A 25,126-nucleotide genomic window follows, 5' to 3' on the forward strand; every position below is an offset into this window, starting at 1 on the left:
GGTGGGTTTCTCTGACCCCATGGCTGCCCATCTGCAAGTGAGAACAGAGAATTTGGTGTTCCAGCCAAAACTCGATTCACTTTCAGTGGCACCAGAGAGTCCCAGTCATGGACGAGGATGGATACTGTCGGCAAATGTTTCAAGTCCAAAATGACTTGGCTTTGGAACAGGAGAGAGGTAGAATTGTGATGGGTTTTACCCCATTGAAAAAGGGGGAGGGGCAAATGTAGCAAAATAGGGGGCAGGAAATCAAAATGGAGGACAGAGTCCATCACCTGTAGTTATTGAACTCAATGTTGAAACCATAGGGCTGTAAAGTGCCTAACTGGAAGATGAGGTGCTGTTCCTCCAGTTTGTGCTGGGCTTCATCACTGGGAACTTTGTAACAGGCTGAGGACAGAAATGTGAACGTGAGATCAAAATAGAGAATTGAAATGGCAACCAGCGGAAGGTCGGAGTTCTGCTAGGGGGCCTTTTTCAACAGTTTCTCTCTCCACAGGTGCTGCCAGACCTGCTGAGATTTTGCAGCATTTTCTGTTTGTATAACAGTCTAATTTCTCTTTTGAAAGCCTCGACTGAATCTTCCTTCACCACACTCTCAGGCAGTGTGCACCATATCCCAACCACTCACTACATGAAAAAAGCCTTTTCTCACACCATTTCTGCTGCTTTTACAAATCACTTGAAAAGTAATCAATATTTGGTACCAGTGTTTAAGAAACTACAATTCCCACAATATGTTGGTGCAAACACTATGGATAATATGTCTGGATGCAATGTGAGTGGACTCCTTTCTGATTCTAATGAACAATGTCATATTCTGAAGCCTGGGGAAGACGCATGATGCCCAAAGGTATTTTTATGATTGACAGAAGACAGGCCATTGACAGCGTGTGCTCCTACTTACTGCCTGGAAGCCTTTCCCAATAATTGGAAAAGGCTGATAACACAAAAGCATGGAGAAACCATCATGAGAAACAGAAAAATACTGTGGAGATAGTTCTTACATTTATGTTTATAATAAAAGCAACAGAATAAGGTAAAACATGAAGTTTTGAATTTTATATGAGATCTTTTTTTTACAGATAAAACAATGTTATTTATTGCGTACAAAGTCCAATTGATAAAGTATAATTAAAATAAGAAACAATATTATTTACAACTGACACTCCATTATTGGAATTTGAGTATTTAAAAAGATTTTACAACATAGAACATTACAGTGCAGCACAGGGCCTTCGGTCCTCGATGTTGCACCGACCTGTGAAACCAATCAAAAGCCCATCTGACCTACACTATTCCAACATCCATATGTTTATCCAATGACCATTTAAATGCCCTTAATGTTGGTGAGTCCACTACTACTGCAGGCAGGGCATTCCATACCCTCACTACTCTGAGTAAAGAATCTACCTATGCCATCTGTCCTATATCTATCACACCTCAATTTAAAGCTATGACTCCTTGTGCTAGCCATCACCATCCGAGGAAAAAGGCTCTCACTGTCCACCTATCTAATCCTCTGATCATCTTGTATGCCTCTGTTAAGTCACCTTTTAACCTTCTTTTCTCTAACAAAAACAGCCTCAAGTCCCTCAGCCTTTCCTCATAAGGCCTTCCCACCATACCAGGCAACATCCTGGTAAATCTCCTCTGCACACTTTCCAACGCTTCCACATCCTCGCTATAATGCGGTGACCAGAACTGTACGCAATACTCCAAGTGCGGTCGCACCAGAGTTTTGTACAGCTGCATCATGACCTCATGGCTCCAAAAATCAATCTCTCTATCAATAAAAGCTAACACACTGTACACCTTCTTACCAACCTTATTAACCTGGGTGCCAACTTTCAGGGATCTATGCTCATGGATACCGAGATCTCTCTGTTCATCCACACTACCGAGTATCTTACCGTTAGCCTAGTACTCTGTATTCTTGTTACTTCTTCCCAAAGTGAATCACCTCACACTTTTCCGCATTAAACTCCATTTGCCACCTCTCAGTCCAGTTCTGCAGCTTATCTATGTCCCTCTGTAACCTGCAACATTGTTCTGCACTATCCATAATTCCACTGATTTTAGTGTCATCCACAAATTTACTAACCCATCCTTTTAGCCCTCATCCAAGTCATTTATAAAAATGACAAACAACAGTGGCGCCAAAACAAATCCTTGCAGTACACCCCTAGTAACTGAACTCCAGGATGAACATTTCTCATCAATCACCACCCTCTGTCTTCTTACAGCTAGCCAATTTCTGACCCAAACTGCTAAATCACCCTCTATCCTATGCCTCTGTATTTTCTGCAATAGCTTACCATGGGGAACCTTATCAAGCACTTTACTGTAATCCATATACACCATATCAACTCTTTACCCTCATCCATCAATTTGGTCACCTTCTCAAAGAACTCAGCAAGTTTGTGAGGCACGACCTACCCTTGACAAAACTGTGTTGACTATCCCTAATCAAATTATTCCTTTCTAGATGAAGAAAGGTGAGCTTCAGGACCATGAGCCTAAAATCTCAGCATTCAGAATGCCTTGAATCCCAACCTCAGCATCTTGAACGCCTCTGCTTACTTTGGTCGGGGGAATACTGAAGTTCGTTGTTGCCAGATAACAGAAACCTTGCTCCTTCAATGCCTACTTTCACCCAGGTGCAGGTCTTAACTAACTGAATTCCCAATTTAATGACTGCCTCACTCTCTCTCATTCCAGACACAAATGCTTCACTTGTCATCTCACATCCTGGACTCCTGGCAAGTAATATGATAGAAGTACCACTCGCAGTATGTATTTTGAGTCCGATCTGTAGTATATATCACACTTCAAGATGCCCGTTGCAGAAGAAAATTAATCATGAGCTTCTAACTATTGGTTAAAATTTTGCAGAGTTAATCTAAAACCAGGGCTGAGATCTTCCATGGTGCAGCAATCATCATCGATCAGGTTGCTCAAACTTTTCCATTCCCCAAAGTTGCTCTGAGTTTCCAGTCATGTCTTCAAGCCCACCTTCTCCAGGCTGCAGAGGGCAGCATTATTTAGAGACCACCCCATTACATATAACATCATGTCCCTTTTTAACTAGCTGCCAGATGATAAGTTTAAATGTCCAGTGTGAATGTTCACAAACGTGTGAGCGGAGGAATGAGTGAATAGGTAAGGTTCAAGGGTAGGTAGGTGGGGAGAGTAAGTAGGGAAGATGGGTGGAGGGGTGGATGGGTGGAATATCGGCAGCTGAGTGAGATGGTGGGTGGGAGGATTCAAGGGTGGGTGGAATGGAAAGTGGATGGAGTGGCAGGTGGGCAGGTGGGTAGGTGGAATGGAAGATGGGTGAGGTGGTGGATGGGTGGAGTGGCAGATGGGTGAGATGCTGAGTGGATTGGTGGAGTGGCAGGAGGCCAATATTTTTCCCTTGAATAACATCATTAAAAAAGAATATTTTCACTTTGAGTGGTAGGGTAGTAAGATTATATGTGACAGAGATGGTAGGTGAGTGCGGTGCCAGAGGATGAAGTGTCCCTCTATTGCCATCCTATTCATGTATTTGTCCAGACGCCCCTTAAAACTCACAATTGTACCTGCTTCCACTACATCTCCCGGCAGTGAGTTCCAGGCACCCACAACTCTCTGTGTAAAAAAACTTGCCTCGTACATCTCCTTTAAACCTTGTCCTTTGCACCTTAAACCTATGCCCCCTAGTAATTGACATTTCCACTCTGGGAAAAAGCTTCTAACTATCCACTCTGTCCATGCCTCTCATAATCTTGTAGATATCTATCAGGTCACCCTTCAACCTCTGTCATTCCAGTGAGAAGAAACCAAGTTTCTCCAACCTCTCCTCAAAGCTAATGCCCTCCATGCCAGGCAACACCCTGGTACATATTTTCTGTACCCTCTCCACATCCTTCTGGTAGCGTGGCAACCAGAATTGAACACTATATTTCAAGTGCGGCCTAACGAAGCTTCTATAAAGCTGCAACATGACTTGCCAATTTTCAAACTCAGTGCCCTGGCTGATGAAGGTAAACACGCCATATGCCTTCTTGACTATCTTCTCCACCTGCGTTGCCACTTTCTGTGACCTGTGTACCCTGTACATCCAAATCTCTCTGCCTATCAATATTCCTAAGGGTTGTGCCATTTAGTGTATATTTCCCACCTGTATTAGCCCTTCCAAAATGCATTAACTTGTCCAGATTAAACTTCATCCGCCATCTCTCTGCCCAAATCTCCAATCAATTTATATCCTGCTGTAAGGTAATAGTTTGTTGTAGTAATCGAGTAGTTGCTTGTTTGGAGGGAGCGTGGTTAGAAAGAACAGTCAGGTCAGGTTGCGGTGGTCAAGAGGTTAGTGGGGGTGTTGGCTGGGGTTGGGGATTGGGAGGTGGTGTAATTGTGAGTGATTGCAGGGCTCAGTTCTGTAGTTACCCAGGATTTAGACTAGATGGCTGGTGCTTCATATTTCCTGGGTAACTGTTCAGGTAAGTGTAATGGAACTGTCCAAAGTCTCTACCAGCAAGGTAAAAACAACTGATGGATTAGGTGTTTTCCTCACCAAAGAGAAGCTCTCCTGGGAAGGCCACAAAACCAAGTAAAGTGGACGGAAGGCTGAATGCGCCGGATAACCAGTGTTGGTAAGATTGCGAAAGGTGTGAAATTGGCCTGAACCTGGTTTTTCAGCTCTCTCACATGGTAAAATTGCCCCCTTAGAATTTGCCTGAGAAAATTCCACCCCTGAACTCAGTGTCACCCAAGATGAGAGCATGGGTTTCTTCTGGGTGCTCTGGTTTCCTCCCCAAGTCCAAAGATATGGGGATTAGGTTGATTGGCCATGGTAAATTGCCCCAGAGTGTTAGGGGAACTAGCAAGGTAAAGATATGGGGTTAAGAGGATAGAGCCTGGATACGATAGTGGTCACTGCAAGCTCAATGGGCCAAATGGCCTTCTTCTGCAATGTAGGGATTCTATGGTTCTATTTGTTGGGATATTTACATATATGTGTATAGAAATCTGTTCCCATCACAATCAAGTTAACATGTTTACCCTTAACAACTATATTAACACAATACTAAATCATGGTCAGAGGTTTGATTCTCTCCTGATCCTTTCTCTCTTGAAACCTTTTCATTGAAGCCATCTTTGATTGACTCTTAATGTAGCAATCTAAAAAAGTTAGATCTATTTTTTTCCAAGCATGTTTATCTATGTGAAAGATTTAGTAGCTTGCAAGTCCAGATGCTTATTGATCCCAGAACTAAAATTTTGCAGAGTTTGGGGGAAATGTGGATGATATTAAGTCAATACTTCATGTAAATGGAAACAGGATGTTCGAACAGCCACAGATAGACTATTTGAGTTAAAAGAAAAACAATGGCAGATGGAATTCAAAGTAAGGAAGTGTTAGACCATTTATTTTGGATGTGAGAAAGACATCAAAATATTTTGTTGTGATAGACCAGCAGCTGTGTTGGAGCAATGTGATGTGGGTATCCATGTTTGCAGATCACTTAAAGCTAATGCACTGGTACGAAAAGTAATCAATAAGGCTAATGGAATGCCAGCTTTTTTCTTAAGCAGGGTAAAAAAAAACATAACTGAGGAAATGATCTTTCTGTTGTAGTGAGGCTTGGACAGAATCCTCCGGAGTACTGTGTTCAGTTTTGGATACCAAACCTTAGGAAAGTTAAATTGGTCTTGTATGTTGTATATTCTATTTCTCTCAGAGTTATATAAAAATGACAAAATTCCTACATGTGAGTGTGGCAACTAGGGGATTTTCACAGCAACTTCATTGCAGTGTTAATGTAAGCCTACTTGTGACACTAAAATATAAACTTTATATTTTAAACTTTAAAATGTCAACTGCATGCTTCAACATGAACTTCTAGCTCTTTCTACACTTTGTTCACTTTCCACTGACTCCACACCAAGGCTTAACCAGTCAAACACAGCAAACATCAATAATAAACAGACTCACATCTTCTGACACAAAACAATTGATTACTACTGGGTATAGCATGAGACAGCAGTCTGAAACATGGAGACACAGTCTCCAGATAAGCAGCAGATAATTTAGGAGTGAGGTGTGGAGAAATTAAGTCACAGAAAGAGCTGTAAATTTTTGGAATTGTCTACCCCAGAGGATTGTGGATGCTCCACTGTTGAATATATTTCAGTCTGGGGTAGACAGGTTTTTGGTCCCTCAGGGAGTTAAGGGATATGGGGAATCAACAGGAAAATGGAATTGCCCAAGATCAGCCTTGGTCTTACTGAACGGCGGAGCTTTTTTTTTCATGATCACTGAACCTCTGGCCAAATAATCTGCTACTATCTTAAAGTTTTATTTGTTAGTGTCACAAGTATGTTTACATTAACACTGCAATGAAGTTACTGTGAAAATCCCCTAGTTGCTGCCCTCCGGCACCTGTTTGTGTTCACTGAAGGAGAATTTAGCATGGTTTCAGACTGTGGAAGGAAATCAGAACACCCAGAGGAAACCCATGCAGGTGTGGAAAGAATGTGCAGACTCCGCACAGACAGTGACCCAAGCTGAAGATCAAACCTGGGTCCCTGGTGCCATGAAGCAGCAGTGCTAACCACTGTGTCACCATGCCACCCTATTTCTTATGTTCTTGTGAGCACAGATCATGTTCCTAGGATGGCATAATAAATAGATTGAGTATCAATTAGTTGTTGCAGCTTTAGGAATACCTGCAGAACATTTTTTTTAATAAATCTTTAATTTTAACTTTTATGGCAACTTCCATTCACAATATCACCATTAATGATAAACTAGCCTTTCTAAATAAGAATACTTACTTCTACATATTGCTCTTCATTAGTTTATTTGCATAACCCTTTGAATTGGTAGTTTGGTTTATACAATTATCCTCATTGTATTACTCTCTCTTGTGCCTTGGAAGAAGGAATTGTATAATATTCTCTGACCTGATGGTTTTTACAGTGAAAGACAACACAAGGCTAGGAAGAAATTGTTTATTTCAGCTCCATTCACTAATCAACTATACCCAAAACAAAAAGAAAATGTTTTAGCTTCTGTACAGGTGGACAGCAGAAAGTAGGCTTTGGCAAAGTGGGAGGAAAATGCCAGCTGCAGGTCTATTTTCACATCCATGTGATTATTGGACTGCTTTTATTTGATTTCAAACGCAACCAACATTGGTAAGGCTGTACTTCTTGTCCATTTCTCATTGTTACAAGAAGACAGTGCAGTCTATCCAAAAATCACTGTAGTCCTTATGATGATGGTACTTGTGCAATGGCAATGCAGTAAATAGAGAATTTCAGAATACTGAAGCAATGTAAAGAAATGGATGGTGATATATCTTTAAGTCATGAAAGTTGTGTGACTTGGAAAGGAATTCGGTGGTGTCTTGGACATGGGTGCTCTTGTCCTTGGTGGTGGACATCATGAGGCTAGGAGATATTGTCAAGCTTGTTAAATTTCTACAGCGTATATTATGGGTTGAAAGCAACAACTTCTAATGATGGAAGGAATGGATTAGGGCATCAATCAAAAACACTGCTCTGTCCTGGACGGCGTCAAGCATCTTGAATGTTACTGTACCTAACTCATCCAGGCAAGTGGTGAGTAATCCATCACCCTCCTGTCTTGAATCGTGTAGATGGAAGAGATGCTTTGAAGATAAGAATTCAACAATGGTGGCATTGTTAAATGTTAAGGAGAGAAGACGGGAGTCGCGGATGGTGGTTTGTCTCCCTGGAACTGGGATCCGGGATGACTCTGGACGCGTCCCAGACACCCTGAAAGGGGAGGGTGAGGAACCGCAGGTTGTGGTTCATATAGGTACTGCTGACATAGGCAGGAAGAGGGAAGCAGCCATGAAAAGGGATTATAGGGAACTGGATTGGCAGCTGAGAAAGAGGAATGCGAAGGTAGTAATCTCAGGATTGCTGCCTGCACCGCGGGAGAATGAGAGCAGGAATAGAATGAGGTGGAGGGTGAATGCGTGGCTGAGGGACTGGAGCAGGGGGCAGGGATTCCAGTTCCTGGATCATTGGGACCTCTTTAGGGGCAGGTGTGACCTGTACAGTAAAGATGGGTGGCACTTGAATCCCAGGGGGACCAATATCTTGGCGGGAAGACTGGCTAGGGCTACTGGGGGGACTTTAAACTAGAAAGGTTGGGGGGAGGGAGCAGAGATGAGGAGACTGAGACCGAGGAGGTTAGCTCCCGGGTAGGGAAGGACTGTAGACAGTATGAGAGGGAGGTTAGACGGGTGGTGGAGAAGAGAAATGTCCAGACTGAGGGGCTGAGGTGTGTCTATTTTAACACCAGGAGTGTAGTAAATAAGGTAGATGATGAGCTTAGGGCGTGGATTGCTGCTTGGGAATGTGATGTGGTGGCCATTACAGAGACTTGGATATGTCCGGGACAGAACTGGGTACTTCAAGCGCCAGGATTCAGATGCTTCAGGAAGGACAGGGTTGGGGGCAAAAGAGGCGGTGGAGTGGCACTGTTGATCAGGGACAGTGTCATTGATGCAGAGAAAGAGGATGCCATGGAGGGACTGTCCACAGAGTCATTGTGGGTGGAAGTTAGGAACAGCAAAGGGTCGATAACTTTGCTGGGTGTTTTCTATAGGCCGCCCAATAGTGACAGGGAAGTTGAGGTGCAGATAGGGAAACAGATCCTAGAGCGATGTAGTAATAACAGAGTTGTCATGATGGGAGACTTTAATTTCCCAAGCATCGACTGGAATATCCCAAGGGTAAGGGGTTTGGACGGGGAGGAGTTTGTTAGGTGTGTTCAGGAGGGTTTCCTGACACAGTACGTGGATAAGCCTACAAGAGGAGAGGCTGTACTTGACCTGGTGCTGGCTAATGAACCAGGACAGGTGTCGGATCTCTTGGTAGGAGAGCATCTTGGGGATGGAGATCATAATTCTATCTCCTTCATGATAGCATTGGAAAGAGATAGGATCAGGCAGGCTAGGAAGGTGTTTGTCTGGAGTAAGGGGAAATATGATGACAATCAGGCAGATAATTGGACGGATAAACTGGAATGAGGCGTTCTTGGGGAAAAGTACAGAAGGAAGGTGGCGGATATTCAAGGAATGTTCGACTGGAGCTCTGCACGATAACGTTCCGATGAGACAAGGAGGTTTTGGTAGGTCGCGGGAACCATGGTGCATGAAGGTTGTGGTGAACCTAGTCAGGAAGAAAGGAAAGGTGTATAAAAGTTTCAGAGAGCTAGAAGATAGTAAGGACCTAGAGGAGCATAAGGCTTGTAGAAAGAAGCTTATAAAGGAAATAAGGAGAGCCAGAAGGGGTCATGAGAAGGCCTTGGCAGGTAAGATTAAGGAGAATCCCAAGGCCTTCTACAAATATGTGAAAAGTAAAAGGATGAGAAGAGAAGGGATAGGACCTATAAAAGATGAAGGGGGAAAAGTCTGTGTGGAACCGGAAGAAATGGCACAGGTGTTTAATGAGTACTTTGCCTCGGTATTCACGGTGGAGAGTGATCTGGGAGGTTGTACTACCGGTTTGCGGCAGTCTGAAAAGATTGAGTATGTGGATGTTAAGGAAGAGGATGTGTTAGAACTTTTAAACTCTATCAATATAGATAAGTCGCCAAGACTGGATGGGATGTACCCCAGGTTACTGTGGGAGGTGAGGGAAGTGATTGCACAGCCCCTGACAATGATCTTTGCGTCGTCAATGGAGACAGGAGGGGTTCCGGAGGATTGGAGGATTGCGGATGTGGTTCCTATTTTCAAGACAGGGAACAGGGATAGCCCGGGAAATTACCGACCGGTGAGCCTGACCTCAGTGGTTGGTAAGTTGATGGAAAGGCTTCTGAGGGACAAGATTTATGAGCATTTGGAGAAGTTTAGAATGATCAGAAATAGTCAACATGGTTTTGTCAAGGGCAGATTGTGCCTTATGAGCCTAGTTGAGTTCTTTGAGAATGTGACTGAACACATTGACGAAGGAAGAGCAGTAGACGTGGTTTACATGGACTTCAGCAAGGCGTTTGATAAGGTCCCCCATGCAAGACTTCTTGAGAAGGTGAGAGGGCATGGGATCCAGGGGGCTTTGGCCTTGTGGATCCAGAACTGGCTTGCCTGCAGAAGGCAGAGAGTGGTTGTGGATGGGTCTTTTTCTGCATGGAAGTTGGTCACCAGTGGAGTGCCCCAGGGATCTGTTCTAGGACCCTTGCTGTTTGTCATTTTCATAAATGACCTGGATGAGGAAGTGGAGGGATGGGTTAGTAAGTTCGCAGACGATACGAAGGTTGGTGGTGTTGTGGATGGTCTGGAGGGATGTCAGAAGTTGCAGTGGGACATAGATAGGATTCAAGACTGGGCGGAGAAGTGGCAGATGGACCTCAACACAGATAAATGTGTAGTGGTCTATTTTGGCAGGACCAATGGAATGAAGGAGTACAATATCAAGGGTAGGAGTCTTAGCTGTGTTGAAGAGCAGAAGGATCTTGGGGTCCGGGTCCATAGGACTCTTAAATTGGCCTCGCAGGTGGAGGATGTGGTCAAGAAGGCGTATGGTGTACTGGCCTTCATCAATTGAGGGATTGAGTTTAGGAGTCGGGATGTAATGCTCCAACTTTATAAGACCCTTGTCAGACCCCACTTGGAGTACTGTGCGCAGTTCTGGTCGCCTCACTACAGGAAGGATGTGGAAGCTATTGAAAGAGTGCAGAGGAGATTTACAAGGATGTTGCCTGGATTGGGAGGCATGCCTTATGAGGATAGGTTGAGGGAGCTGGGGCTCTTCTTCCTGGAGAGACGAAGGCTGAGAGGCGACCTGATAGAGGTTTATACGATGTTGAGAGGAATAGATAGGGTGGATTCTCAGAGGCTATTTCCCAGGGCTGAAATGGTCGCTACAAGAGGACACAGATTTAAGGTGCAGGGAAGCAAGTACAGAGGAGATGTTCGAGGTAAGTTTTTCACTCAGAGGGTGGTGAGTGAATGGAATCGGCTGCCATCGGTGGTGGTGGAGGCGAACTCGCTGGGGTCTTTTAAAAGACTTCTGGATGAGTATATGGGATCTAATGGGATTGGGGGTTATAGATAGGTCTATGGCTTAGTAGGTATAGAAGTGATCGGCACAACTTGTGGGCTGAAGGGCCTATTTGTGCTGTAGTGTCCTATGTTCTATGTTCTAAGAATGAATTTTCTCTTGTTGGAAATGTAAAATATAATTCATGGGGTGTGAACATCACTGGTTGGGCCAACATTTATTGCCCATCCCTAATTGCCCTTGAACTGAGCAGCTTGCTAGTCCGTTTCAGAGGGCAATAAGAGTCAACCACATTACTGCAGATCTGGAGTCACATATAGGCCAGTTAAGATAAGGACAGCAGATTTCCTTCCCTAAAAGACATTAGTGAACCAGATAGGTTTTTATGACAATTAACAAGAGAATAGGGCCAAGATCTGACATAATGGGGAGACATTTGATATAGGAAAACACTAAATAATTAAAGTTTGAATGAGTCATGCAGAGATTGAAAAGGAGTTTGGAGGTAAAAAGCTTACAGTGTTTTTTCATTGCCACCAAACCTCTCAAAGCACTTTACAACCAATTAACTACATTTGAAAAATAATCACTGTTATATTCCGGAGATCTCCGACCTTGTCTAGAACTGGGATTCTCCAGTGTTGCAGTGAATGGAGTTTTGGCTGAGCATCAAATTCTTCACTCTCACTGGCTGCGGGACAGAAATGAATGAGATTGCAGAATCCCGCCCATAATTTAGGAAATGTGGCAGTCAATATGTACATAGCAAACTTCCACAAATAGCAATGTCACCCAACAGGCCAGCATTTGTTTCCCATCTCAAATTGCCTTTGAACTGAATGGCTTGCTAGGCCATTTTAAAGTGAAGTTGAGTGAGTCAACCTCATTGCTGTGGGCCTGAAATCACATAAAGGCCAGATTGGATAAGATTGAGAGATTCTCTTTTCTAAACTGCATGAGTGAACCAGGTGGATTTTTACAACAATGGACACTGGTTTCATGGTCACTAGATTTATATTCTTGATTTATTATTGGAGTTTAAATTTTACCAGCTGCTGTGTTGGGAATTGAACCCACGCCCCTAGAATATTAGCCTGGGCCCTTGGATTACAGGGCTAGTGATATTATCACTACATCACCACCTTCCACTTTGTGCTGTTGATTTAAGGATAAATATTGGTCAGGGCACTAGGGATAACTCTCCTACCCTTAAAATAGTGCCATGGAATTCTTTGCGTCTATCCAGGTAGGCAGACGGGGCCTTAGCTTAACATCTAATCTGAAATTCAGCACCTCCAACAGTGTCGCATTCTCTCAGTACTGCGCTGGAACCAAAATAATAAGGTGGGGTGGGGTGGGGTGGAGATGGAGTGGTGGTGGGGGGGGAGGGGCACAAGGTAATGTTTATTGATGATTGTCACACCACCATAATGATCATGATGTGGAGATGCCGGCATTTGACTGGGGTGGGCATGAATTCTCACAGCACCAGGCTAAAGTCCAACAGGCTTGTTTGGAATCACAAACTTTTGGAACATTGCCCTTTCATCAAGAGCCCTCCACTCTACTGACGAAAAAGCAGCGCTCTGAAAACTCATGATTCCAAACAAACCTGTTGGACTTTAACCTGGTATTGTGAGACTTTGTACTGTCACTAATATGATGATGAGACAGAGCAGGTATTCACGTGGCTAAAACAATATCAATAGCAGGGTCGGGATGGTAAGAACTTCAAATTGAGATGGTGAAGCTACCACAATAGTAATATCAATACTCCAGCTGCTGCTCCAGCTGGCATCATTTTTAAAGGGGCATTCCTTCGGGTGGCCAAATTTTCACAGTATGTGATGTCATGGGAAAGGCCAGGATTTATTGTCCATCCCTAATTGCCCTTGTGAAGTGTCACTGGAACACCTTCTTCAACTGTTGCAGTACATCTGATGTGGGTATACCCAGAGTGCTGTTAGATCAGGAGTTCCAGGATTTTGATCCAGTGATAATAAAGGAACAGTGATATCTTTCTAGGCCAGAATGGCTTATGGCTTGCAGATGAAATTGTAGCTGGTAATCTTTCCTTGTGCTTTTCAACCAATGGTTCTCATATTTCATCTTAATACAATATTCTGCTCAGAATATGAAAGTCCTGAATATTTAAGTTTATTTATTATTGTCATAAGTCGGCTTAGATTAACACTGCAATAAAGCTACTGTGAAGATTGCCCAGTTGCCACACAACACCACACTGAGGGAGAATTTAGCATAGCCAATACATCTACTCCAGCATGTCCTTTGGACTGTGGGAGGAAACCAGAGAACCTGGAGGAAACCCACATAGATACGGGGAGAATGTGCAGACTCCACACAAACAGTGACCCAAGCCAGGAATCAAACCGGGTTCCTTGTGCTGTGAGGCAGCAATGCTAACCACTGTACCACCACACTGTCCCATGTAAAGAATGTTTCAATAAGGCTTTTAACAAAATATATACTTACTTACAGATACAACTTGGAAGAGAACTTGCAGATGTTCCAATGCATTTGCTTCCATTGTTCTTCTAAGTGGTGGCAGTTGCAGTTCTGGTAGGTCTGTGACTAGTGGTATTCTGCAGAGCTCTGACTGGGACCTCTGCTGTTTGTGATATATATATATATAAATGATTTGGAAGAAGATGTAGCTGGTCTGATTAATAAGTTTGTGGACCACACAAAAGATCATTGGAGTTGCGGGTAGTGATGAACATTGTCAGAGAATACAGCAGGATATTGACACATTGGAAAATTGGGCAGAGAAATGGCAGATGGAACTTAATCTAGATAAATGTGAAGTGATGCATTTTGGTAGATCTAATGCAGGGGGAGCTATACAATAAATGGCAGAACCATCAGGAGTATAGACACATAGAGGGATCTGGGTGTGCAAGTCCACAGATCCTTAAAGGTGGCCACACAGGTGGAAAAGGTGGTGAAGAAGGCATATGTTATGTTTGCCTTTATTGGCTGGGGCATAGAATATAAAAGTTGGCACATGATGTCGCAGTTATATAGAACGTTGATTAGGCCACATTTGGAATATTGCGTCCAGTTTTAGTCACCACACTACCAGAAGGACGTGGAGACTTTGGAGACAGTGCAGAAAAGGTTTACCAGGATGTTGCCTGGTATGGAGGGTCTTAGCTATGAGGTGAGATTGAATAAACTAAGGTTGTTCTCCCTGGAAAGATGGAGGTTGGGGGACGACCTAACAGAAGTTTATAAAATCATGATGGGCATAGAGAGGGTGAACAGTTGGAAGCTTTTTCCCAGGTTGGAAATGACAAACACAAGGGATCACAAGCTCAAGATAAGGGGGTGGGTGGGTGGGGGGGAGGGGGGCAAGGTTCAATACAAATATGCGGGGGACGTATTTTACACAGAGGGTGGTGGGGGCCTGGAATGCACTACCTAACAAGGTGGTTGAGGCAGACATGCTAGGATCATTTAAGACTTATCTAGAGAGCCACATGAAGAGATTGGGAATTGAGGGATACAAATGGATGGTCTAGTTAGGAACTCATGATCGATGCAGGCTTGGAGAGCTGAAGGGCCTGTTCCTGTGCTGTATTGTTCTTTGGTCTTTGTACTGAAGGAGACTTATCAAGTTGCGCTCTGCAGCTAAGGAAGAGAAATTTGCCAGGTTGACTGTCTTTGTCGAGTCTAGTAACTAGGTTACTGTCAGGTGGTTGCTCAGATTACATTATTGTTTCTTCTAACTATTTAGATACAGTTGAGTGGTTCGATAGGCCATTTCAGAAGGTTGTTAAGAGTCAACCATATTGCAATGAACTAGATGGGGAAGGATGATGATTTCTTTCCTTAAAGAATATTTGTGAACCAGATGGGTTTTTATGACAATTGCTACATGGTTTCCAATACTGGTATGAGCTTTTTATTCCAAGTTTATTTAATTTAAATTCCCTAGTTGCTGTGGCATGATTTGAACACCTGTCTCCAGATCATTAGTCCAGGCTTCTGGATTCTTTGTCCAATGCTTCAACCACTGTGTTACAATTCCCTTATTATACAATTACTTCAGGCAGGAAGCCTGTTGATTATATCAATCAGGGCCCTCTGATGTAGTTCAGATACCAGTTGCAATATGACTGTTGCATATGCTTTGTCCATGTGTCCTGGTATTGAGCAGTCTAACCAATGGTTCTTTGTGGGACTACTATATGGTGCTCCTAAAGTGGTCCAGAAACATTTTGGCTTAAATTTAAGATGATTGACAAAAGAACTGGAGGAGATGAGGAGACTTGCACAGGGGTCTGTTGTGATCTGGAATGTACAGCTTGATTAAAATGGTGCAAGTAACACTCAAAAGGGAATTGTTTATATACTTAGTAAGAAAAGATTTGCACGGTTGCGGGAAAGCACAATAGAGTGAAACAAAGTTGATAACTCATTGAAAGAGCCAACAGAGGCACAACGGGCTGAATGACCTCACTATATGCTTTATGGTTGTGTTTTGGTGAAATCAGGAGGAGCAGGAGAGCAATACTTATTTCAGATTATGGCCAGTCATTTTTTTCCCACTGCGTATTTAGAACCTTGAGCCTACTTGTGGGTCTGTTCTGGAGCCACTCCGGAAGAAGAGCTGCAGTGAGAACTATTCCGAATATGCAGCTTGCCAGTGAGATTTAGATGAGGCTGGAGCTCAATAGGGTCAGGGCTCTTAACCCACTTGATAAGCAAGTAGCAGATCTGTCAGCCAGTCATTCCTGAGGGTAACATTACAAAACCTTCTCTCAAGGGATTAAATGGGTTGTTCAGAGTTCATGATAGATATTAATAGAAATAGAGCCATTGGGGTGAATAGGCTTTTTAGATCCTGTTCTTGTATCATTCCTTCAGTACTTTCTATATATTTCTCTATAATGGCAAGACTGCAAAGGAGTCAGCCATCAAAAACATATATTCTAGACCAGCTTTCAAATTTAAATATTCTTGGCTATGATATTGAAAAAGGTCGAGATCATAATTGGCTTAACTATTGATCCCAATGTCTCCAGGGAGCTCTGTGAAGAGTCTGTGAGTTATGGCTTTGCCTGGCTTATTGACCTTTTCCTTTACATTCAGCACTGGTGCATTCAAATCTACTGATGCTAGCCAGTGTTGACAACCTGGGTCAAACGCTTAGAAAAAAATTATGAGCTGATCAAAATAAATTAATCTAAAATCTTTGAAGTAAGTATTGCGTACGTGGAATGCTGCATGGTGATTGGTAGAACTATTTATGGCTGAGATTGAGGAACCTTACACTGCATATTTAAGGAAAGCCTATAGTGGCTTTGAGAGTCTGGGGATCCACTTCTTTTATCCTGCCACTGTAAGTTAATGGGATCACACCAACTCTCTTTCGATACACACCCTTTCTTTTAGTACACATTCATCACCATAGGAGGCTGAAGTGAAAATATAAGTTTGGGATACTTCAGAAATCATGGGTAAATGGATGATGATCCTCTCTGTTCCTTTAATGCAATACTACTGCATCCTCCAGCTGCTCTTGGTGCCAGTTGTACCTAACAATATGAATCTTGAAGCTGGTTTTAAGTGTGAAAAGCACTCAACTATTTTGTTTTCCAATTATATGTCAGCATACAATTATTTAATAGAGTAACACAGTTTAAAGTTGGTTTTAAGCCTGAAATCAGGCTGTCGGCTGGAAATGAGCCAGGGCTAGGATAAGAGGAGGATTGCATGAGATCTTCCCTTCCCAGTGATGTCAGACTGTGGGACTCCCATACTACTGATCCCAAAGACATCCCACTCTTGCACCCTGTCATTTCCAAATGCTGTAATATTCTGGGACCTCTACTCAAATAGATATTGTTGCTCCCAGATCAAGAACCTGATTTCACAGTGTTGCCAGAGCTCAAATCCTCATCCTAGTGTTCTAGACTTTGACATGCTCCCTGGCTCTGGCAAATCCTGGTAACCTCTTTCTCCTCCCCAATGTTGCCAACTATTGCCAAATCATCTGATAGGTCCAACTCTACCGTCCATCTTTACTATACTATCAACATCCACAGTAACCTAAAATCTACCTGATAGAGGCATTGCAAACCACTAGTCTTCATAACGTTATCTTCCAACTCACCATGAATAATGCTATGGGACTTCAACTGCTATTTACTTTACGATATCCATCTGTCTGCTTATTTATTGCATTCTTCATTTTAGGCATTTCAATTGCCTCTCGACAAGAATGATGCTGCCCCTTGGGCCTTCCGGCATCACTGGCAGTATGGTCCCATGCCAACTGGTCAGTCATTGCAACATTAACCAGCTACAACATAAGCTGCTCGCTCAGGTGGAGTGGCTGCAGACAGTTTCAATCACCAGTTGTCAACTTTACTTGCAACATATAAAAGATTGCTGACTCTACTGTGACACATGGATGTATAATTTTACAAAAGATTGTAATGTTCAAAGAAAAAAGCCTTTAAAAATTCTCTAGGGCTCCCTCGTCAACTTTTTCCCCATTATTGCCAAAGTTTTTCCCCCATCTTCAGTCATCGGAGCAAATGAAATTTGACTGGCTATTACTTTAACCAGGTTATGCCAGCTTAACATTTTTGAAATAAATTTAAAGTGAAAATAAATTTAAAATCACCTACTGACAAATATTCTCAAGTCATATTACAAAGTAAATGTTTTTCTTTAGAATATCTGACATCACCAATATAATAGTTTAACATTTGATTTATTTGATTGAGTTAAATATTAATGCTCTAAGTATTTTCACCAGAATTAATTCTCAGGTTTAAACAATACACCAATTTGTAGATCTTTATTTGATATTGTTTGATAGATGTAGTTTGTGTTGAAATTGCACAACACTTAATTGCTGATAGTACCATTTGTGATGCTATTTCATCCCAATTCAATTGTCAATTGTTTATTGAAAATAAAACATGCTGGAAATACTCAGCATGTTAGGCAGCACCCTTGGAGAGAGAGTAAGTGTTTCAGGTTGATAGTCTTAACATTAGAAGTGGGAAAACTTAGAAATGAAACAGCTCTTAAGCAAATGAAAGTTGGGAGGATGAGAACAAAGAGAAGAATTAAAATGAAAAACGTCCAGAAGCTTTGGGCCACAATTGCAGACTGAGAAAAGATGTTTTGCAAAGCTGGAAGTAATGAAACCAGTAAGGGACATCACCCCCAAACACATCTTTCTCTTCTCTTTCAGTATTCGGAAGGGACTCTTCTCCCTGTGACTCCCTGTGTTTGGTATTGAAATGCAAAATGTACTAAAGCTCCTACCTGGCTTGCCATGGTCATGTGACCTCTGCCATGAGGCACAGGCTGGAGGCAGCTATGTTATCTTCTTTTCTAATGAAAACATTGTACTGGAAGCAGTGTACTCTTTGAGCTTGTGACATTTTGCTCCACTCTTCAATAACTCCCAACACCCCACACCACCCCCCCATCCATAAATAAGCATTAGAGTTGCAACATCTGCGCTTTTACCGACGGTCTCCTCATCATCCTAACACTTCTTTGAGATGAAGCAACGATTTACTTGTACCTCTTTCAATTTAGGATATTGTATTTTCTGCTCATGATGTGTTCTGCTCTACATTTGGAAGACCAAATGCAGATTGGCTGAACTGCTTTGCAGAACAGCTCCATTAAGTCCATAAGCTTGATCACGAACTTCCAATCATGCATCGTTTAAATTCTCTACCTTTCCCTCATGCTGACCTCTTTGTCCTCAACCTCCTGTAGTTTTCCAGTGAAACTCAGCATGTGTTCATGGAACAATAAATTACCTTTCAGTTAAGCACTTACCAGCTTTTGACTCAACATAGAGTTCAACAGTTACAGAACATAATCTCTGTCGCAATTAAGTTTCCTTTTTCTTTGCAAGTTTTAGAGTTTTCTCTTGTTTTTGTGTTTGGGTGGCAGCTGTTCATCATTCTGCCATTCACACGTCTTCTGGACACATTTCTTTCCTAGTCCCATTAAACTCCATTTGGGCTTTCATCACCACTTCTGTAATTTAATTGCTCTTGTTTCCCACCATATCACACACCTTCCCCTTTGTTCATTTCCCCATTCAATCCCTTTCACTTGCCAAAAACTTATTACATTTCCAATCTTTCCTAGCCACGATGATATGTGATCATCTAAAAAAAGGCTCATTTTTTTGTTTGTAGCTCTAAATTCCACTGTTGGAATGAAATGAGGCTCAGGAACCAATACAAGGCAGGTTACCGAAGGTGATTTTCATGGAAGTGGCCAATTAAGTAGCCAACTCCAATAGCCTCATCCAATGAAGGATGGAGAGTGGATTTCTGAAGCTTGAGGACATATAGGCAGCTCTGCAGCATTGAGAAATGGACAGCTCCATGATTAGAGGAGGGAGCTGGATAAAGGTAGGGAAATGAGAGGGCCCCTCATGCCGAGGTACCCAGAGAAATAATCTCCACACTCTAAAATTAAAAAGTGGTCACACCTTCCAGGCAGTAATTGTGGGATGACAGACTCACCATAGGACAAATCTATGGCTAAAGCTATGGCCATCTACCAATCAGGATGGAGAGTGAACTGTAGTCATTGAGGCACTGGTTGTCTCCTGGTCTGTCAGCAAGAGGCCACCTCAAACCATCGGCTGGACTTTGCCCTCAGCCACGGGCCCAGCTTTCTTTCTGGAAAATTCCAGTTAGTTTCAGATAATTGCTCTCAATGGCCAATTTTAATTGGCATAATCAGTTACTTGTGGGCAGGTAGTCTTCACTCAGACTCCCCCACCACCACCACCCCTGCCACCACCTCCCCCGCCACCACCTCCCCCCACCACCTCCCCCGCCACCACCTCCCCCGCCACCACCTCCCCCCACGCCCCCCCACGCCCCCCCACCCCCACTCATTTTGTATTAGGATTTCATTGATTATCATGCTTTCACTGGAAAGAAAACTTTATTTAAGATCAGGTATACAGATGAGAAGGTTGGTGGAAAGGTTAAAATGTGTGCTACAATATGTCAGAAATCACCATTCAACACTCCTTGCCACCTCAGTTAGTTCCTACTTATTTAAGGATCGTGTGATATAACATGCTACCCATGTACAACTAGGTTTGCTTGATTGTGGCAGGACAAACACAATCAATTGATTCATCAATAACAACACAGTAACCTTTGACTATTTTAAAATCATATCTTCAAAATGACACCATATTTTATGTCCCAAAATTTAGAAAACACAAAGGAAAAACCAAGAATGAAACAAAGGTGCTTTGAAATTTATGAAGGTTAAAATCTCTTCTTTTAACAGCACTTAAGGGCAGGAATAACAAAGCGCAAATACCAGAATCATCTTAATAAAGAAATTCAAATCAAATACTCTGTATGTGTGACTGTGGTATCAACAAGTGAAACAAAGCAGATTAAATCTGTATTTACTCAGACTCAGAATTAATCTGCTGAAGGTCACTGCTGCAGCCTCCAGAGGAAGGATTCTGTAACTTGCATATATTCCAATCACATAAAATGACAATAATATCAGTCATAAGAAGAGAAAATCATTACTTTTTGCCCCAAGTGCACCCAGTTTGGAATTTCATTAATCCTGGAGGGTAAATTTTAATATGGGCGAAGACATAGCTTTGGGTGTGAGGGAAACCCTGGAAAATTGTGAGCACATCAGGATTTTGGCTCCAACCAGTTGACCTCTGCATTTCACACTGATGAGCTAGGCTATGTGTATGCAAGCTCATCAGGAGACCAGCATTGTCAATCTTTATATGTTAAATTGATAAAGTACAGCAATATTAATGTGAGTTTTGCTATTTAACTGTGAATCCATGTGCTTTCAGGGCTCCCTGGAACTTGCCAGTGAAAGAAAAGTAAGATCACAAAAAACTAATTCAGTGGAATGAAGACATGATAGGGAATATACCATTGAATACTCAGTCACAGCTGCTTTCCTCCTGATTGTGTGAAAGGATATGTTCACAGTACATGTGTTGAAAGGTTACTGAACACACTTTGGAGGTTATTTTTATAAACTGGTGGTGTCATCTGCACTTACTGATTTGCACTTTGAAGCTCTAATCAATCAGATCAGTATAGTCACTTGTGCTATGTTAGACTGGATCTCAGTTGAGATCACCAGCAGCAAGAACAGTAGAAACTGCACAAGCAATAGTTTTCTGTTCATATATTTGCCCTTCGGCAGGAAAGGGGGGTCAGCTGGGTGGTGCAGCTTGCAGGAGGTCATACACACCACCGAGGAGCTAGAGACAGAGGATGACCTTTAATAAGTCAGAACATCAACATCTCAGGAAGTTCAGGATTTTGAGTCAGGTGGTTGCAACCATTTGAAGTCTGCTGGAACAAGGCATACAGCCAATTGGAGCTGGTGTCCACCATGCTGGTGGACACAGCATGGGTTCATGAAGGGAAGGTCAAGTTTGACTAATTTGGTGGAATTCTTTGAGAACATTACATGTGCAGTGGGCAGTGGGGAACCTGTGGATATAGGGTATCTGGATTTCCAGAAGGCATTTGACAAGATGCCGCACCGAAGACTGCTACATAAGATAAAGGTGCTTGGTATTACGGGTAATGTATTAACATGGATAGAGGATTGGTTACCTAACAAAAAGCAAACAAAGTTTTTCTGGTTAGCCATCAGTGACTAGTGGTGTGCCTTAAGGATCAGTGTTGGGACCGCAGTTGTTTATGATTTACATCGATGATTTGGAGTTGGGGACCAAGTGTAGTGTGACACTAAGACACTAAGCTGAGTGCAGAGCAAAGTGTGCAGAGGACACCGAAAGTCTGCAAAGAGATATAGATAGTCAAAGTGCGTGAGCGAAGGTCTGGCAGGGAGTACAATGTTGGTAAATGTGAGGTCATCCAAATTGGTAGGATTAAAGCAAAATGGACGATTATTTAAATTGTAAAAAATTGCACCATGCTGCTGTGCAAAGGGATGTGGGTGTCCTTGTGCAGGAATCTCAAGGCGCTGGTTTGCAGGAGCAGCAGGTAATTAAGAAGGTAAATGGAATTTTGTCCTTCATTGCTAGAGGGATGGAATTTAAAAACAGGGAGGTTATGTTTCAGCTGTATGAGGTGCTGGTGAGGCCACACCTGGAGTATTTTGCACAGTTTTGGTCTCCTTACTTGAGAAAGAATGTACTCATTGGAATTCAGAAGAATGAGGGGTGATCTTCCAGGAACATATAAGATTATGAAGGGAATAGATAAGATAGAAGCAGGGAAATTGTTTACACTAGCGGGTGAAACTAGAACTAGAGGACATAGCTTGAAAATAAGGGGAAACAGATTTAGAGCTGAGTTGAGGAGGAACTTCTTCACACAAAGGGTTGTGAATCTTGGAATTCCCTGCCCAGTGAAGCAGTTGAGGCTACTTCATTGAATGTTTTTAAGGCAAGGGTAGATATTTTTGAATGGTAAAGGAATTAAGGGTTATGGTGAGCAGGCAGGTAAGTGGAGTCGAGTCCATGAAAAAGTCAGCCATGATCTTATTGAAAGGCAGAGTAGGCTCGAGGGGCCAGATGGCCTACTCCTGTTCCTAGTTCTTATGTTCTTAAGTTCTAACGTTTGCTTATTACTGTCAAAGTCACCAATGCTTTTGCCTCTGCATTCTTCCATACATTTGCAGGATCTCAAAGTCAAATGCATAAGAAAAGTGACTCATGATTTCTTTGCCAGCATTGACAATCAAGTCAACTTTGCCAGTGATTGTATCAGTCATTATGAGCATGAACATATTTTACAGACTGGTTTCTCTCAGATGCAGGGCATAATTGAAAGTATGCATGTGGCTCTTCAGTCTGAAGGATTCTTCTGGTTTGGTATTCTCTTCCATCAGAGACATTGGATCTTTAGTGTTCCATTCCCCTGCACCCTCAGCCTATCCTCTGAGCACCCCCTACCTCCTGCCCCTAGAACTTGGAAGTGTGGTCCTGGGATTTAGGCTCAGGTGGTGTACTGCAGTACCTCTTTTGGCCACTGCAGTTCTGTACTTAGAGGGGCTTTGGAGCTGTTGGCGCAATAAAATTGTCTGGCAACTTTCTAATGTGGGGCTTCCACCTAAGGGCAAACGGAAGTCCTGCCTGCAGCCAATAATTGAATCGTAGAATCCCTCCAGTGCAGAAGAGGCCATCAAGTCAGCATTGATTCTCTGACAGAGTATCTTACCCAGAGTATCTTACCCTATCCCCATAACCCCACATAGTTGCAATGGCTAATCCATCTGACCTATACAACTTGGGACACTGAAGAGCAATTTAGTATGGTCAATCCACCTAACTTGCAGATCTTTGAACTGTGGGAGGAAACCAGAGCACCTGGAGGAAACAGACACAGACATGGGGAGAACATGCAAACTCCACAAAGACAGTGACCCTCGGCCAGGTCTCTGGAGCTGTGAGGTAGCAGTACGAACCACTATGCCACTGTGTCACCCAAAAAACGCAATCAATGCTCAGTTAAGCATAAAATGACAGCAGGCCTGTTGGAGTCGGTGTTCATGTGTTCTCTGCCAACTTTCAGGATGGTGGGCACCCACCACTCACCCATCCTGAAAACTCAGGTCATGGAGTCAGGTCAGGTTTTTAAAGAGTGGAGGATCACAGCACTGCAGAGATGTTGTGAAACATAGTCTGCATGATCGTACCTTTCAAAAGGTGTGTTCAAAAGGTCCCCCTCATGGCCCTAATGTCAAGCCATACTTCTCTAACCACCTCCCATGGCTCTTTGGCTCACAGTACTCCAAGTGTGGCCTAACGAGTTATTTGTATCGCTTAAGCGTGACTTCTTCTCCTTTATATTCTAGTCCATTAGACATTAAGGCTGGCACCATGGAAATGAAGAGAAAGTATAAATTTGCATGCTGTCTGCCACAATGGCGTCAGAAGCCATGATCCAAAACTGGTGCAGACTGATTCTTAGACCATACATAATAAGAGAGAGTGTTACTGTCACAGATAAAAAATTTGAAGCTCTCATCCCTACAGGTTATTCTGTCAGATATTTTGAGCTACTGGTGCAGCCTCTAAAACAGAAAACAACCAGTTTAAACCAGAACACCTTATTGTCATTCTACAGCTTCTGGAGAAATAATAGAACAAAAAGGCAAAAGCCAAAAAGAAATTTGATGTGACAGCTGTAAGTACAGCTGCCATACCTCCTGGGTAAGATGGTGCATAATGGTTTTCAGAATCCAGCTCAACTTACTAAACTATAAATACTTCATGGAAGTTTTCTCATGTTCATTTGTTCTCTCGTGGCACATATCACTCTAATTGTTTATTTTTCACCACAAAGGGAGGATGTCCAGTAACTTGTTTTGCTGGGTGATTAAACATTTCTGAGAGTTTGATGATGCAATGGTATTGCGATGTTGTTGATTGTATCTGCTGCTATTTACTAATATCTTAAAAAGAAGTGGCTATGAAAAATGATATTGGAGGAGTGTACGCTCAGATAGATGCACCACCTGTCAGCCAACATGGCAGCTGTCCAATGGAAGTCTTATTTGCCAGGACCATTAGATACCATGTGGCAGGTGAACTACTCGCCAACAGAAATAAAGCATTTGCTCAAATTCACTGAGACTCAATTTTGCAACCCACTCCTCCTGTCAACAAAGGCAGGTTGTCAAGATTGGGGGATGGGCCTGTAAAATGTCATGGGTTACGTACATGACACCTACCTATCTGCCCATGCCCCGGCCACAATTTTACTGGCATAGATAAGAGGTCCACTTGCCCTTGGGGCAATTGTCGCTGTTAAGTGGCCAACTAGTGGTCACTCTTAAGACCTGCACTATTGGGATTGATCCAATGGCAGGAGAGGCCCACAAGCCAACTGTGGGTGGTGGCCTTTGTATGAAGCCTTGGGTTCAACAGAGTCCACACACCAACCCCCCCCAACCTCCCCAACATATTGCCCCCCCCCCTCCTTTTGTGCTTCCCTGTCTGCTTCAGCTCCCCAGTCCCCTGGCTGGAGCATGCCTGCCTGGTCCTGACAAGAATCCTGCTCTCTCCTTCTACTTTTACCCTCGCTCCACGGGG

The sequence above is a fragment of the Carcharhinus amblyrhynchos genome, chromosome 7 (assembly GCF_965287045.1).
Source record: "Carcharhinus amblyrhynchos chromosome 7, sCarAmb.v2.hapA, whole genome shotgun sequence".
NCBI classification, from domain to species: Eukaryota; Metazoa; Chordata; class Chondrichthyes; order Carcharhiniformes; family Carcharhinidae; genus Carcharhinus; species Carcharhinus amblyrhynchos.